Genomic DNA, 16,114 nt, shown 5'->3' on the forward strand with positions numbered 1-16,114 from the left:
TAAAATCCGGCATGACCTAGGAAAGATCGTATTTGTCGGACCGAAGTAGGGGGTGGTAGTTTTGAAATGACCTCAACTTTGGCTTTATCTACCTCGATCCCTTTTTCAGAAATAATATGTCCTAATACAATTCCTTTTCGCACCATGAAATGGCTCTTTTCCCAACTTAGGACAAGATTTGTCTCCATACACCGTTTAAGAACTTTGGAAAGATTATGGAGACAATCCTCAAAGGTGGTTCCAAACACAGAAAAATCATCCATAAAAACTTCAAGACATTTGTCCACCATATCCGAAAAAATGGCTAGTATGCACCGTTGAAATGTAGTGGGTGCATTGCAAAGCCCGAATGGCATACGCCGAAAAGCGAAAGTGCCATAGGGGCAGGTGAAGGTAGTTTTTTCTTGATCATCCGAAAATACAGGTACTTGATTGTACCCTGAATAACCATCAAGAAAACAATAGAAACTTTGTCCTGCTAACCGTTCTAGGATTTGGTCGATGAAGGGCAATGGAAAATGATCCTTCCTAGTAACGGCATTCAGTTTTCTATAATCTATGCATACTCGCCATCCAGATGATATGCGAGTTGGAAGTAGTTCACCTTCTTCGTTCTCCACCATAGTAATACCAGATTTCTTAGGTACTACTTGAGTGGGACTGACCCATTTACTATCGAATATGGGATAGATGATTCCAGCATCTAACCACTTTACCACCTCTTTCTTTACTACTTCACGCATGTTTGGGTTCAATCTCCTCTGCATATCTCGATGGGGTTTGGCATGTTCCTCAAAATAAATATGGTGCATGCAAATGGAGGGGTCAATTCCTTTTAAATCGGCAATGGACCAACCGATAGCCTCTTTGTGTTCCTTCAGAATACCAACCAATTGTGCTTCCTGATTAGGGGTTAAGTCTGATGCAATGATTGTCGGAAGGGTGTCATTGAGTTCTAGAAATACATACTTAAGCGTAGCAGGAAGAGGTTTCAATTCTAACGTAGGTGGTGATTCTAAAGATGGGACTATTGGTGTACTGGCTAATGTGGGCAATGGCTCATACTTGATTGTCCATGGAGGAGTGGTTTTATCGTGTGGTGTATCTAACAAGATGTTAACTTCTTTCATATATTCCTCAAAGTCACACACTCCAAAGTGAGCCAAGCAAGTATCTAAGGGGTCTGGTGCTAGAATTATGGGTGTTGCATCTTCTATAATATCTTCTAGTGTATCTACTTCGAAGCAACTATCCATTGATGGTCCTTGGGAAGCACCAAACACATTCAGTCTTAGTTTCTTATTCCCAAATGATACGTCCATGACTCCTGTCCTACAATTAATGCATGCATTTACCGTAGCTAGGAAGGGTCATCCTAAGATAATGGGAATTTGTCTGGGGTTGCCACTTAATTCCATATCGAGAACCAGAAAATTAACTGAAAAGTAAAACTCATCTACCTTGACCAAGACATCCTCAAGCATTCCACGTAGTTCCTTAATTGATCTGTCGGCTAACTGCAGTGTGACTGATGTGGGTTTCAGTTCTCCAAATCCAAAAAATTCATACACCGAACTAGGTAAAAGATTCACACTTGCCCCTAAATCCAGAAGAGCTTTTTCAATGTGATAATCTCTTATAACATAGGAAATGATGGGGGCTCCTGGGTCCTTAAGCTTTGGAGGAGTGGCATGCTGGAAGACAGAACTAGCCTGTTCAGTGAGATATACTTTCTTTGGGATTTATAATCTAGATTTACATTTTTGGGTGCACAAATCCTTCAAAAATTTGGCATAAGCAGGGACCTGTTTGATTGCGTCTAGAAGGGGAAGATTAATTTGGACTTGCTTAAATAATTCCAACATCTCATCAAGTTTTCCTCCCTTCTTATCTGCAGGAATAGGGGCTTTCAGGGCATCCAGAAATGGGGCTTTAGGCAAGTAAGATGATTCCAGTGCAGTTGGTTCCTTCTCTATTTTTAGGTCCTCCTTGTTCTTGGGTGATTTGGATTCGGTTAGAGATTTAGGGTCGGTCTCATTAGTTTTACTAGTGTGTTCAATGACCTTCCCACTTCTCAGAGTCATGATCGATTTGGCATGTTCAGAAAAAGCTTCTGGGGTATTAGAACTCTCAATTACAAATTGCCCTCTTGGGTTGCTCTCGGGTTGGCTAGGTAATTTTCCTCCTTCCCTCCTACTGAATGCAGTTGCTAGTTGACCTATTTGGGTCTCTAGCTTAGCAATGAATTGTGTGTGGGAGTTAAGAGTCTGAGTGTTGACTTCTAATCGTTCTAGTGCTTTCAGAACTTTTTTCTCAAAAGCTGAGCTGTGACCAGTAGTAGACGGTTGAGGAACATTTTAAAATTGATGATATGGTCCATGCCTATATGTTGGGTCTTGATATTGAGGTCGAGGTGTGGCAGGACCAACTACTGGTTGTGATCTCCAGGAAAAATTTGGATGGTTTCTCCAGTTGGGGTTATAAGTGTTCGAATATGGATCGTTTCCTGGTCTGCGAGCTTGTTGGACTTGAGCTTGCTGAACCTGCTCGTGCACAAACTCAGGAAATTGAGGTGCGGCTGGGCATTCACTAACAAAATGGTTCGGACTTGCACACAATGCACAAACTTCTTGGATTGGGTTAGGTGGAATCGGAGATTATCCAGTATTTAGAAGACGATCTAATTTTTGGGACAGTTCATCTACCTTTTGATGGATATCTATGGCATTTCCTACTTCATATATTCCACCTTTTTTTGGGTTTAACATGGGTTTATCTCTAATAGAGGCAGACATATGATGTAATAAATTTTCACTTAAAATTTCAAACAGTTGCCATGCCTCATCCTCACTTTTCAGCATGAATGTCCCACCGCATGATGCATCGACCATTTGTCGATGTCTTTCAGAGAGCCCATCATAAAAATATTGGATTAACTGCCACTTGGGTACAGCATGGTGGGGACATTTTCTAATAAGGTCTTTTAATCTCTCCCATGTTTCATGAAACATTTCTCCATCTAATTGGGAAAAACTAGTTATGGCTTTCCTTATTTGATTAGTTTTTCCTATGAAAAAATATTTCTTAAGAAACTCTCCTTGCAGCTGGTCCCAGGTTGATATAGTCATGGAATCCAAAGTATGTAGCCAATATTTGGCTTTGTCCTTAAGTGAAAAAGGGAATAATTTCAACCTCAGAGCATCATCAGAGAAGTTGTGAATTTTGACAGTTGAGCATATTTCAAGAAATTCTTCAAGATGTTTATAAGGGTCCTCATTACTAAGTCCATAAAATGAAGGTAACATTTGGATTATACTGGACTTAATTTCATATTGAGTGGCCTCCACAGGGGGTACTTGAATACAAGGAGAGTAGGTATATGTGGAAGGAGTAAGGTACTCCTTCAATTACTTGGGTGGATCATTCTCCTGATTTCGGTCCATATTTTTACGTCTGTTGGCTCTAAAGGTTCTTTTTATTTCTGGATCAAAAGGTTGGATTTCTGATCATAACGATCTACGACCAAGCATACACCTTACAATTATACTGTAGAGCAAACACAAAATTTTTTTTTTTTTATAATATATATTTTTATAATAAAGTGAGAAAAGAATGAAGAAAATCTAAAGAGAAGAACCTAAGAATCTTAAATCTATGAAAAGGGAGAAATTAGTTAATATTTAGATGTTAATTGCAATCAACTTAAACAATCATAGACTCTCTATCCTAAGGTTAACTTAGATCTAGACAGCTCTTAACTTTCAAGACCGCCTTTGAGCACTCCAAGCTCAAGACTGACTAACTGACTCGGCCAGGTAAGCGTAAGATGTGGGAGGTTCCCTGCTCGTTGCTTTCCTTAGACACCAACTAAGTTGGCCAGGTCAGTCAACGGAACCAATTGAAAACTACTTTCTTTAACCACTTGCCTTAGACACCGAGCAATTAACCAATCCGCACTCGGTTCAACTCTAGAGCTTTCTTATCCTATTGAGCTCGAAATTCCTAGGGCTGACATCTAGTTGATTTTAAATTAAGGTCTAGGTTATGCAAATGCGAGGGAGTGATTTGTGGGCCAAGGAAGGGTGATCAAATCTCCACCTTATCTGGTTAATGGGTTATTGCCCTTAAGATTAATTATGGAGATGCAATGCAAAGAAACAAGGTGTCCAATCAAGTTAGAAATTTTTATATTTGAGGTTACGCTATTTTAGTTAAGTGTTATGAAATGTCAGTGGCTTTTTTTTTTTAATTTTTTAATTCAACCGTGCCAAGATCCCCGACAACGGTGCCAAAATTTGATGCGTAGTCGTTGATAGCACCAAAAAAATAACTCTACTCACTACGTAGGTAGGATGAGTCGAGATCATATCCTCAGGGACCTTGGGCTAAGTTGAGATTGCAAGGTAAAAGAAAGAAGCATTGTTTTTGACTTAAAAAATAAATTATCTTAAAATTGAGGTAATTAGAAAATAAAGAGCTTGAGAGTTTTGAATTAATTTGCACTAGCAGAGTTGTATCTCTTTTTTAACTAAATAGATGTGATTAATCTTAGAAAAAATATCTGTCTTTCCTCGGCACGCTCCGTACCCATAGATCACGGTGCATCTTTGGAAAGTACTAGGTAAACAACTCTTCTTTCCTCAGTACGCCCCGTATCCGTAGATCACGGTGCATCTCCGGAAAGTAAAAGTTGTTCCTAATATTAATCTAACAAGAAAGCATAAATAAAAGTATATGAAAGGGAGCAAATAAAGAACTCATGACAATTTAAATAAAAAGTATAATCTTTATTGCATATAAAGAAATATAGAAAAGTTTAGAACAATAAACCATCTCTGTATCGTTACAAAATTTCTTCTCCACTCCCGAGACTGCTAGCCTAGCTGCTCATGAAGTAGTCCCTTTTTATTCCTCTATGCAAGGCTCTAGAAGAATTTCTGGGCTCCCCCTTCAAATATGAGTACAAGAGCCTTTTTATAGGTGTTAGGAGGAAGGAGTTTTACATGATTTTTCGATATGGGACTAAAAAAATACTAAAAACCATGCATCCAAATGCCGCACCCGCATCTGCGCCCGCCTGCACATCGTCCGCGTTCCGCATCCTGTGCTGCTGCCGCGATCCGCATCGCATCCGCGTTGCGTCCGCGTCTGTCACCACCCCGCGTCCACGCGTTCATGCGCAGGCGTTCACGCGCCCAGAACATTATTCACGCGCCCAAAGCATTATTCACGCGCCCAAGAGAGAATTCCACGTGAAACAAACTTTTTCATATTCCAAAAAGAAACAAAAGTTTCTTCACAATGACATCTATATCCTTTTGGATTCCTTGCATAGTATCTTCATTTTCTATAATACCGGATGCGTCTTTCTTTTATTTTAATTTTATTTTAAGTCCAAATTTCTTCAAACTTGAGTCTTTTTGATCTATGAATCAGACTCTTTGTATCGGCGATTACCTTTCCTGTAAAACATAGAAAGAAACATCAAATTCTTAATAAATAAGATAAATTAAATATAATTTTTTAATTTAAAATACTTAAATTAAGTGTTTATCATCATGCCTTGCCAAAGAGTTCGGATCTGTCAGCTGAAGCTCGACTGGGATGTCTGATGAAATGGAATGGCTCTCTGTCTCGTCAATCTAAGAGAAGCTCGGATGTTTTCGAGGTCGCTGACGAGTCTACTGTTGTCGGAGGCCTTGGGCGCTGAGGCTACAGGTGAGAACCATCTGCTGTAGAGACTAGGATGAAGACTTTCTATTGGCAAAGTCTGGTAGGAGTCCAATTGCTAGAGAAGTCCGTCTGGAATTTGCCCGATGCGAAAGCTCGTCTGAAGATTATTCATCGAAGGAGTCTGATTTCATAAGGAATCTAGCGGAAGGTCGGCCGGTGGTAGACTTCGGATGGCGTTGGGGAGGCTCGTCTGCTGGAGGAGTCTGAGGGATCCAGAGGTGATCGGCCATTGTAGAAATCCAGCTACTGGAGTCCGGTCCTTACAAATGCTCGTCCGAAATCCATCCACTATGGAAGTTCAGACGGAGTTCGATTCTTGTAGGAGCTCATCCGAAATCCATCCACTGTGGAAGTTCGGACGGTGTCCAGTTCTTGCAGGAGGCCGAAAGGAGGCCGCTTATTGTAGGAGCTTGGTCGAAGATCGGTTGTCGTGGGAGCTCAGAGCAATGATCTGGCCGGTGAATCCTGCCCCATGGTAGAAGCTCATCTGGGATTGACTATGAAGAAGCTCGACTGAAGTCTACCTGTAATAGAAGTTCGAAAGAAATTTGTTTACAGTAGAGGCTCGAATGGAATTTGCTTACAGCAGATATCTGGGATAAACAGCCCGCTGTAGGAATTCAGAGTAGACCACTTGTAGTAGAAGTTCGGCTCTCACAGGAGCTCGGTTGGGATCCGAAAGAGATTCAGAGAATAGTTGATTACTGTAGAAGGTCGACTGGCAGTGAGGCCCAGAGAGCTTTTGGGGCGGCCTAGTAGATGAATGCAGAAGTTCATTATCGGAGAAGTTCGGACGGTTGAGGGGGTTCGGAGAGACGCCACACACAAGGTCGGAAGCTGGAAGAGCCCTGGAAGGGTCGGTCTTTTACAAACTTCGATCGGGGTATATTTTATACCCAACCTCCCGATCGTAAAATCATCATGGAAGATAGTGATCAATCCATTTAAGATCGGTGCATGCATCACCTTCTTTTTTGGATAGATAAGTCTCGAGTCTGTAGTAGGGGACACTGAGGTGAAAGTGTAGGTGGTTATTAGAGAATAATTTATACTGAGCATGACCAACACAAGAAACCACTTGGATGTCTACTCACTCGTCAGTGATTTTCTCAATACCGATGGTGTGACTGATTCTTTGACCTGTAGTGTGTTGGTTATTCACAGTGTGGCTATTTAGTTTGACTGTATATTTTTTTGGTCTCTAGCCATTTGGATCCTTGCTGTGTATGTTGGCTATTGTAGATTCTGTTGCCCAGCTATGCAACCCAAGAGGGGGGGTGAATTGGGTTTTTAAAAAATTTAAGCTTAACTAATTACTTATGAAAAGTATTTGTTAAAAGCTTGATGAATGAGGAGAAAGACTTTAGTTCAAGATTAATTATCTAAAGCAAGAATACAAGGATATAATAAAGAAATAAAGAGAAACAATAAAGTACACCACAAACACAAGGATTTATAGTGGTTCGGTGCCAATCTTGCACCTACATCCACTCCCCAAGCTCCTACTTGGGAATTTCAATCTACTATACTTGTATTCAACCCGAATACAAACGTCGGAACCTCCGACACTAGCTATCCCAAGCTAGTCCACTTATTTTCTGGGTACAAGCCAACCCAATACACTCCGATTTCAGGTTCGGATCAACCTTCCCTTGTTTTGGAAACCCTCCAAAAACAAGAATAATTACTCACAAAGAGTAAGACAGTTTAGAGCATAAATAAGTACAAGAATAGCTTCTTAAATGAGCGAATATAACATTAAATGCACTTTACTCAAATGAAGAATCTCCTTTTTTTTTTGATTTCCTCAAGGTGGATGAAGAGTTGAATGAACGCTTGAGGAATAGGTGAGCTTTGATTGAAGGCTTCTTGAAGGCTTTGAAAGAGCTCTTGATCAAGGTTGAAAAGTTGGCTTGAAAAACCCTCTCTTTGAATGCTCTTGAATGTCCTTTTGAACACTCTTGCTTTTCTCTTTCAAAATCTCTTGTATCTCTCGTGTATATTGTAGATCTCTTGTATCTCTCGTGTATATTGTAGATCTCCTTTTTGTTTTTCACCTTTTGAAACCTTTTATAGATTTAAGAAACAAGAGAAAATATTTTAGGCAGAAAAAGAGCCATTAGAGCATTTAAAGTGAGCATTAAAGGCAACTAAAATGGGTAAAAAACTAACCGTTGCGGACAATTTCCATCGCAGGGGTCGACTCATGAGTCGACTCATACTTTAGGGGTCGACTCAGAGTCGACCTCTGTTGCAACAGTCAGAAATGTTGGTTTCTGGATTTTTTTGGCCCAAACCAGCAGAGGTCGACTCATGAGTCGACTCATGCCTTGTGGGTCGACTCATGAGTCGACTCACAGGTCATGCCAAGCCAAAAAACTAGCGTGCCAAGGGAAATTTTAGCGTGCCAAGCAGCTCATTGTGCCATGAGTTGACTCATGAGTCGACTTATACACTTCAAACATTCATAACTTCAAAAATATAAGTCCAAAAATAATAAAATTTTCACCAATAGATTACAAATCATTTGTTCTACCAAATGATACTATCAAATCAGGATTTTAATAAAATTATGATTTTGCCCCTGAAGAGCATAAAGATTTTTTCAAATAAAAATATTTGTATCCCTTCAATCTGCTTTGTAATCATCAAAATCAATCTAGGAGCAACAATCTCTCCACTTTTGATGATGACAAAATACTTGAACAAAAGCATTTATGTGAATGCATTATAGATTTATATGCTTGAAAAGAGTATGAATCTTTTGGCATGTGATATAAATGGTCATATGCAAGAATAGTTTGCCCATTTGCTTAAAGATTTGAAGATATGCTCATTGGATTATGTGATTTTGGTGTTAGAGTAGAAAACTTGTTTTTGTTATCAGATCAAGCTGTATTTTGAAAATTTACTCATTCTCATTTGATTTTAGTTTTAGCATCAGAGCAAAAAATAATTATGTGTGCCAAAGCATGTTTAAGAGTTGATTTGGAAAGTGTATTAGATCATTTTGAGTTTAAGATGTATCAGAGCAAGAGAAAAATAAATTTTGCAATGTATCGGAGCAAGAAAAATAATTTTACAATATTATCAGAGAAAAAAAAAATTTTACAATGTATCAGAGCAAGTTAAAAATTTTAAGATGTATCAGAGTAAGTTAAATTTCTTAAGATGTATCAAGGCAAGTTGAATTTCTTAAGATGTATCAAGGTAAATAAAATTTCAAAAGATGTATCAGAGTAAGTTGGAATTTTGAAGTATATCAGAGCATATTTAAATTTTTAAAGCAAATCAGAGCATATGTAAAGAAGTAATTTAAAAGTTACTTATTTGCATTGTACTTAGCATTGTACTTTTGATATTGTTCTTTAAATTCTCCAATTCATTCATTAATTTTTCATAATTTGTAGTTTTGCTTTTGATGGGTTGCTTTTTTTTTTTTAATTGCTCATAATTTATGGTTTTGCTTTTGATGGATTGCTTTTTCTTTAATTGCTCATAATTTATGGTTTTGCTTTTGATGGATTGTTTTTTCTTTAATTGCTCATAATTTATGGTTTTGCTTTTGATGGATTGCTTTTTCTTTAATTGCTCATAATTTATGATTTTGCTTTTGATGGGTTGTTTTTTCTTTTTTTTTTTTTTGTTTAATTTCTCTCCCTTTTTGACATCATCAAACATGGTTAACTCCTCCTTTTTTTGAAACATTCTTTAATTTCTCCCCCTTTAGAGTTTATCACAGATGTTTGCTCCCCCTTAATACAGCAATTATTAACAGCAAACAACAACAAAGAGAAGACAATATTTCAACAAGGAGAATATATATAACCAAAATATGATCGACATCATTACAAAAGGTAGAAATATAAGTAAAAGATGATACCATAAAACCATAATTGTTTCAATACATAGTTCATAATAGAAAAGTCAACCAGCTAATTGTCAATACATGGCCCCAAAATACAGATCCTAGAACAAGACACTAACACCTAGGATCTAGTAATGATCATGACAAGTCATGAATCGGAGTCATCAGATATGGGATGTGGAGCTGATGGATCTCGATCAGAAGTGCGTCCTCTACCCCGTCTGCCTCTGGCACGAGCAGGAGAGTGAGAAGAACTGGGAGGTTGAGAATGCTGAGAGGCTAAGGACTGAACAGAAAGGGTGAGTCTGATGGAATCAAGTACGTTCAGTGCTCTGGAAACAGACTGAAGTAGAGCAGTGAACTGAGTGGATGCATGCTCACTCAATCCTCGGATCTCTTTCTTCAGTAACTCATATCCACCCTCCAGTGCTCCTCTGAGCCTGCCAGCCTCTGCAGTGAGGTCTGTGACCTCAATAGTGGACTCCTGTGGCTGAGGATGGGCCAAAGCAAGGACTTGCCCCTGCAAGTCAAGAACTCAGCCAGTCAGTCTCCAGACAGTGTCCTCAAGCTGCTGAATCCGGATGGACTGATCTGATATCATCTGTAACACAGTGGATATGTGGGGAGTCATGGTCTGATCAGAAGAAGTGGCTCCTGGTGCAAAAGTAGTACTGCTCCACTGACTAGATAGCAAAGAGGCCACACGTTATGATATCTGCTCGATCTGATCGTCAGCCAGTCTGAACTCTGATTGAGGTGCTCTGCTCTCTGGCTGATACACTGGTGTGGGCATCCTAGTAAACTCTGAAGGGCCAGCCTCTGTATCAGGAATGAACTGGATATTTGGTGATGCTGCCCTGAAGTCATGGATAGGAGATGATGGACCTTCTTCTTCTACTCTGTCTTCAACTCTGTCTTCAGCTCTATCTTCAGTTCTCTCCCCAGCTCTCTCCTCAGCTCTCTCCTCAGATCCCTTGATCCAACCACCATCAGTCTTTGTAAATCCCATTCGGTGCAGGGTGTGTTGGTTGAAAGTGTCCACATGAGAGAGCTTAGTAGATGCCTCCCCCTCACAGCTAACTCCAAACCTCCTAAATACTCGAGTAAGGGCCATACCAAAAGGCAAGTGTGCCTTGGATCTGTTCAAAGTCTCTCTCATGGCCTCTATCATAAGTGCAGGGAGGTTCAGGGGGGTCTGAGTGATGACATGAAACATGATACATACATCTCTGCTGGAAAGTAAATCATGCCTACCACTCCTAGGAAAGAAGAGCTTCGTTACCATCTGATGTAGGATCCTCATCTCAATAGACAAAATCTTTGCTTCCAATTTATTTAAACTCCCTGAATAAGTTCCCCCTAGAATAACACTGATCCCCTCTTCTTTTACTGGGAGTTCCATATAAGAGTAACCCTCACTAGGCAAATGAAGTATTTCTCCCAATATACTAGAATCCAAGCAAATATTAATACCCTTGACTGTTGAAGTCACTGACCCATTCCATAATGTAGATTCTGGTAGAATTCTCTAACTAGGTCAACATAGGTGACTTCCTTAAGGGAGCAGTAGAAACCCCATCCTTGGTTTTTAATCTTGGTTGCAAATGTAAAACCCTCTTTTTCAAAGAACCAAAAATCTATATTCTTCCCGGTTTCAACTTTTCTATCAGATAGAAGATTCTTACTGGGGCTTAGGGAGGATTGAGGGGGACCTTGAGCAGATACTGAAGCTGGAGTGGGAGCAGTGGAAGACTGAGCAGCTTGCCTTTTCTTTCGGACATTTTCTTCAAGCTCACGGACTGACTTTCTTCTTTGGGGAAGCTTCATCTTCGGAGCCATATTCACTACAGTAGCAGGCAAGGAGACTTGGAGGAACAAGTGAATGAGTGGAGGAGGGATCACAAGAGAGTGAAGAGGGATTTTGGTAGAGAAAAGAGGTGGATTTGGGAAGAACGGTGGAGTGCTAGGGCACGCTCCAACCGTGCCAAACAATGAGAGAAAGCACAAAAATCCCTTTCCAAGGTGGCGATTTTTGGTGGAGAGGAGGAGGGAGAAGTGCCTCGAGCTAGATCCTTGGATTTGGAGCAAAAGGAAATGGGGAAGTCGGCTTTTGGAAGGAGGAAGATGAAAGGATGAGTCGGCTCACGAACAGGATCCCATATAAAAATAATAAGCCCGTGGGAAGTTTGAGGAAATAACAAGTTTGCCATTGAGTCGACTCATGGGGGTCGACTCATGAAGTTCAGAAATTCAGAAAAAATATGAATAAATTCCAAAAAAATTTAAAATTTTGGGAGAAGGAATTTTGCTCAAAGATAAGTTTTTAGAATGATGAACTTGAGCTTTTGGGACCAAGATAGATGTTGAAAATTGAGCTCTAAGAATTTTTGACATCAATTCTTGGAAATTGAGAAAAATTTAGGTATATGGATCTAGAATTCCTAGATTTCTCCTAATTTCACAGAATCTACACTAAGGGCCTTTGTAAAGATATCAGCTAATTGATTTTCAGTGCAAACATATTTAAGAATTATATTTTTATTTTGAACATGTTCTCTTATAAAATGATGTCTTATTTCAATATGTTTGGATCTTGAGTGTTGAATTGGATTTTTAGATAGATTTATGGCACTTGTGTTATCACATCTTATTGGTGTTTCATTAAGTTTGATTCCAAAGTCTTCGAGTTGTTGCTTAATCCATAAGATTTGAGCACAACAACTTCCGGCTGCAATGTATTCGGCCTTAGCCGTAGACAGTGCCACCGAATTTTGTTTCTTGCTAAACCATGAGATTAGGTTAACTCCAAGAAATTGGCAAGTTCCACTTGTGCTTTTTCTATCTAATTTACATCCAGCAAAATCAGCATCTGAATATCCTAATAAATCAATTTGTGAGTCCTTAGAGTACCATAACCCTAGAGTTTGAGTACCATTTAAATATCTAAGGATTCTTTTAACAGTATTCAAATGAGATTCTTTAGGATTAGATTGATATCTAGCACATAAACAAACACTAAACATGATATCAGGCCTACTTGTAGTTAAATATAATAATGAGCCAATCATACCTCTATAGTATTTTAAGTCTACACATTTACCTTCATCATCCTTGTCAAGCTTACATGAGGGACTCATTGGTGTGCCAATTGGTTTGTAGTTCTCCATTCCAAATCTTTTGAGTAGTTCCTTGGTGTACTTGCTTTGGGTGATGGAGATTCTCTCTTTTGATTGTTTGATTTGGAGTCCGAGGAAGAAGGTGAGTTCTCCCATCATGCTCATCTCGAACTCCCCCTGCATAAGCTTAGCAAAGTCTTGACAAAGGGATTCATTAGTAGACCCAAAAATTATGTCATCAACATAAATTTGTATAACTAGCATATCATTTTGATTTCTTTTAATAAAGAGGGTTGTATCTACATTACCTCTTGAAAAATCATTATTTAGTAGAAATTTGCTTAGCCTATCATACCATGCTCTAGGTGCTTGTTTTAATCCATATAAAGCTTTATTTAATCTAAAGACATGATTAGGAAAAGCATGATTTTCAAATCCAGGGGGTTGTTCTACATATACTTTTTCAGCAATATATCCATTTAAAAATACACTTTTAACATCCATTTGAAATAATTTGAATTTCATAAAGCAAGCATATGCAAGTAGAAGTCTAATAGCTTCTAATCTAGCAACAGGTGCAAAGGTTTCATCAAAATCAATTCCTTCTTCTTGATTATATCCCTTAGCAACCAGTCTTGCTTTATTTCTAATTACATTTTCATGCTCATCTAATTTGTTTCTAAAGATCCATTTTGTGCCAATTATTGAATAATTTTTAGGTCTTGATACTAAGGTCCAAACATTATTTCTTTCAAATTGATTAAGTTCCTCTTGCATTGCATTAATCCAATTATGATCATTTTCAGCTTCTTCAAAAGTTTTAGGTTCAAGATGAGATACAAAAGCACAATGATTAACTACATCTCTAAGTGAAGAACGGGTTTTTACCCCATGCATAGGATCACCAATAATTAACTCCTTAGGGTGGTTGTGAACATACCTCCATTCCTTGGGTAGGTCATTTGTACCTTGAGGTTGTTCTTGAATTTTTTCACCTCTCTCATCTTGTTTGTCTTCTTGATCCTTATCTTCTGGAGTTGCTGAATCTTTCAGAGTGATCTCCTTCATACCTTCTATTAGTGGATCTGCATCATCAACACCCTCATTCTTCCTTAAAGGAAGATCGTTAGATTCATCAAAAACAACATGTATGGACTCCTCAACTACTAAAGTTCTTTTGTTGAAAACTCTAAATGCTTTACTAGTGGAGGAGTAACCTAGAAAGATTGCTTCATCTGATTTTGCATCAAATTTATCAAGTCTTTCTTTGCCATTATTTAATACAAAACATCGGCAACCAAAAATATGAAAATATGCAATATTTGGTTTTCTTCCTTTCCAAAGTTCATAGGGGGTTTTCTTTAAAAATTGTCTAATCAAAGCACGATTTAAAATGTAACATGCTGTGTTAATTGCTTCCGCCCAAAAATATCTTGGAAGGTTGCTTTCACAAAGCATGGTACGGGCTATTTCTTCTAAGTTTCTGTTTTTCCTTTCAACTACCCCATTCTGTTGGGGTGTCCTAGGAGCAGAGAAGTTATGGCCAATTCCATTTTCATCACAAAAATTTTCAAAGTCTTGATTTTCAAATTCAGTTCCATGATCACTTCTAATATTTTGAATTGAAAACCCTTTTTCATTAGTGACTTTTCGGTGAAATTTAGTGAAAATATGAAAAGTTTCATCTTTGTGTGCCAAAAAGAAAACCCAAGTAAAACGAGAGTAATCATCTATAATTACAAAACCATATCGTTTTCCTCCTAAACTAGTGGTTCTAGTTGGTCCAAATAAGTCCATATGCAAGAGCTCTAAAGGTCTAGAAGTTGAAACAATATTTTTGGATTTAAATGAAACTATAGTTTGTTTACCTAATTGGCATGCATCACAAATTCTATCCTTTTCAAAATTCAGTTTTGGCAAACCAAGAACTAATTCTATCTTAATTAATTTTGAAAGAGAATGCATGCTAATATGTGCAAGTCTACGATGCCACAGCCAACTAGTCTCATTAACTTTAGCATTCAAGGATACTAGGCATTGCATGTCTAATTTGGCTAAATCATTCAAATCTACCATATAAATATTGCCACGCCTATGTCCTATAAATTTAATGCCATCGTTAATAGGACTAGTCACAATGCAAACAGATGATTCAAAAACAACTTTATACCCTTTATCACAAAATTGACTAATGCTAAGTAAGTTATGCTTTAAACCTTTAACTAACAAAATATTTTTAATGTATTTGGAGGGAGTGATACCAATGTTACCTATCCCGATGATCTTTCCTTTGCCATTATCTCCAAAGGTGACCATCCCTCCATCCTTAGCATCAAGCGTGATGAATTGTGATTCATCACCAGTCATGTGTCTCGAGCATCCATTGTCAAGATACCATTTCCTGTTTCCTCCTTGGGAAGCTAGACACACCTGCAAGCAAAAGTCAAGTTTCTGTCTTAGGTACCCAAGCTTTCTTGGGTCCTTTTAGGTTAGTCAAAATGGTTCCTTTTGGAACCCATATTTTCTTTATAGTTGTGTTTGCAGATTTGTTAATAAGACATGTGTATGATTTATGTCCTATTCTACCACATTTGAAACAAGTAATATTTGTAGACTTGTTACTTGAATAATTTACATAAATATTCTTCAGAAATTTTTGTTTCTTCAAGGGGTTATAGCCAAGTCCAGCCTTATCATATACAGCTTTTTGATTATCAAGAATCATATTTAGTTTGTTTGAACTTAAGGTGAACTTATCTACTATAGGTTTCAGCTTGTTAATTTCATTCTTTAAGCTTTGATTTTCTTGAATCAAGGTGAATTTTTCAATTGAAAGGTTTTCAGCTTGTTTCACTAAGGACTGATTTTTCAATTTCAGTTCTTTGTTTTTCATCCCTAGTTTCTTTAATTCATCAATTAAATCATAGAATGCTTCATGCAATTCTTCAAAAGTAAATTCACTAGGGGATTCAGAAGTTACCTCATTTTCATGTGCCATAAGGCACAGGTTGGCTTGTTCTGTTGAGGTTTCCTCATCGGAGCTTGAGTCATCACTCGCACTCCAAGTCGCCATCATTGCTTTCTTTTTGAACTTTTTGGGACCTTTCTTCAGTTGTGGACATTCGAATTTGAAATATCCCGGCTTCTTGCACTCGTAGCATATAAGGGGTTGATCTTTCTCTTTCTCTTTGCTTTGTTCCCCTTTTGTGAATGACTTCTTTCTCATCCCCTGTTTCCTTTTTCTTAGAAACTTCTTAAATCTCCGGGTGATGAGTGCCATCTCTTCATCCTGTTCTTCATCTTCAGTGTCATCCGTTTCATCATCAGGCGAAGCTGTGGATTTAAGGGCAATGGTTCTTTTCTTTTTGACTTCATCCTCTTGATGTTGCTTCATGCT

At 38.3% G+C, this 16,114-nt stretch overlaps 1 non-coding gene across 1 annotated transcript; it reads left to right on the plus strand.

The window, feature by feature from the left end:
• Positions 1 to 2,950: 2,950 nt before the first annotated feature.
• LOC140855989 (small nucleolar RNA R71) lies at positions 2,951 to 3,056 on the plus strand. Its single transcript, XR_012139428.1, has one exon. It is a non-coding gene; the product is annotated as a small nucleolar RNA R71 (small nucleolar RNA).
• Positions 3,057 to 16,114: the final 13,058 nt, after the last annotated feature.

The sequence above is a fragment of the Elaeis guineensis genome, chromosome 2 (assembly GCF_000442705.2).
Source record: "Elaeis guineensis isolate ETL-2024a chromosome 2, EG11, whole genome shotgun sequence".
NCBI lineage: Eukaryota > Viridiplantae > Streptophyta > Magnoliopsida > Arecales > Arecaceae > Elaeis > Elaeis guineensis.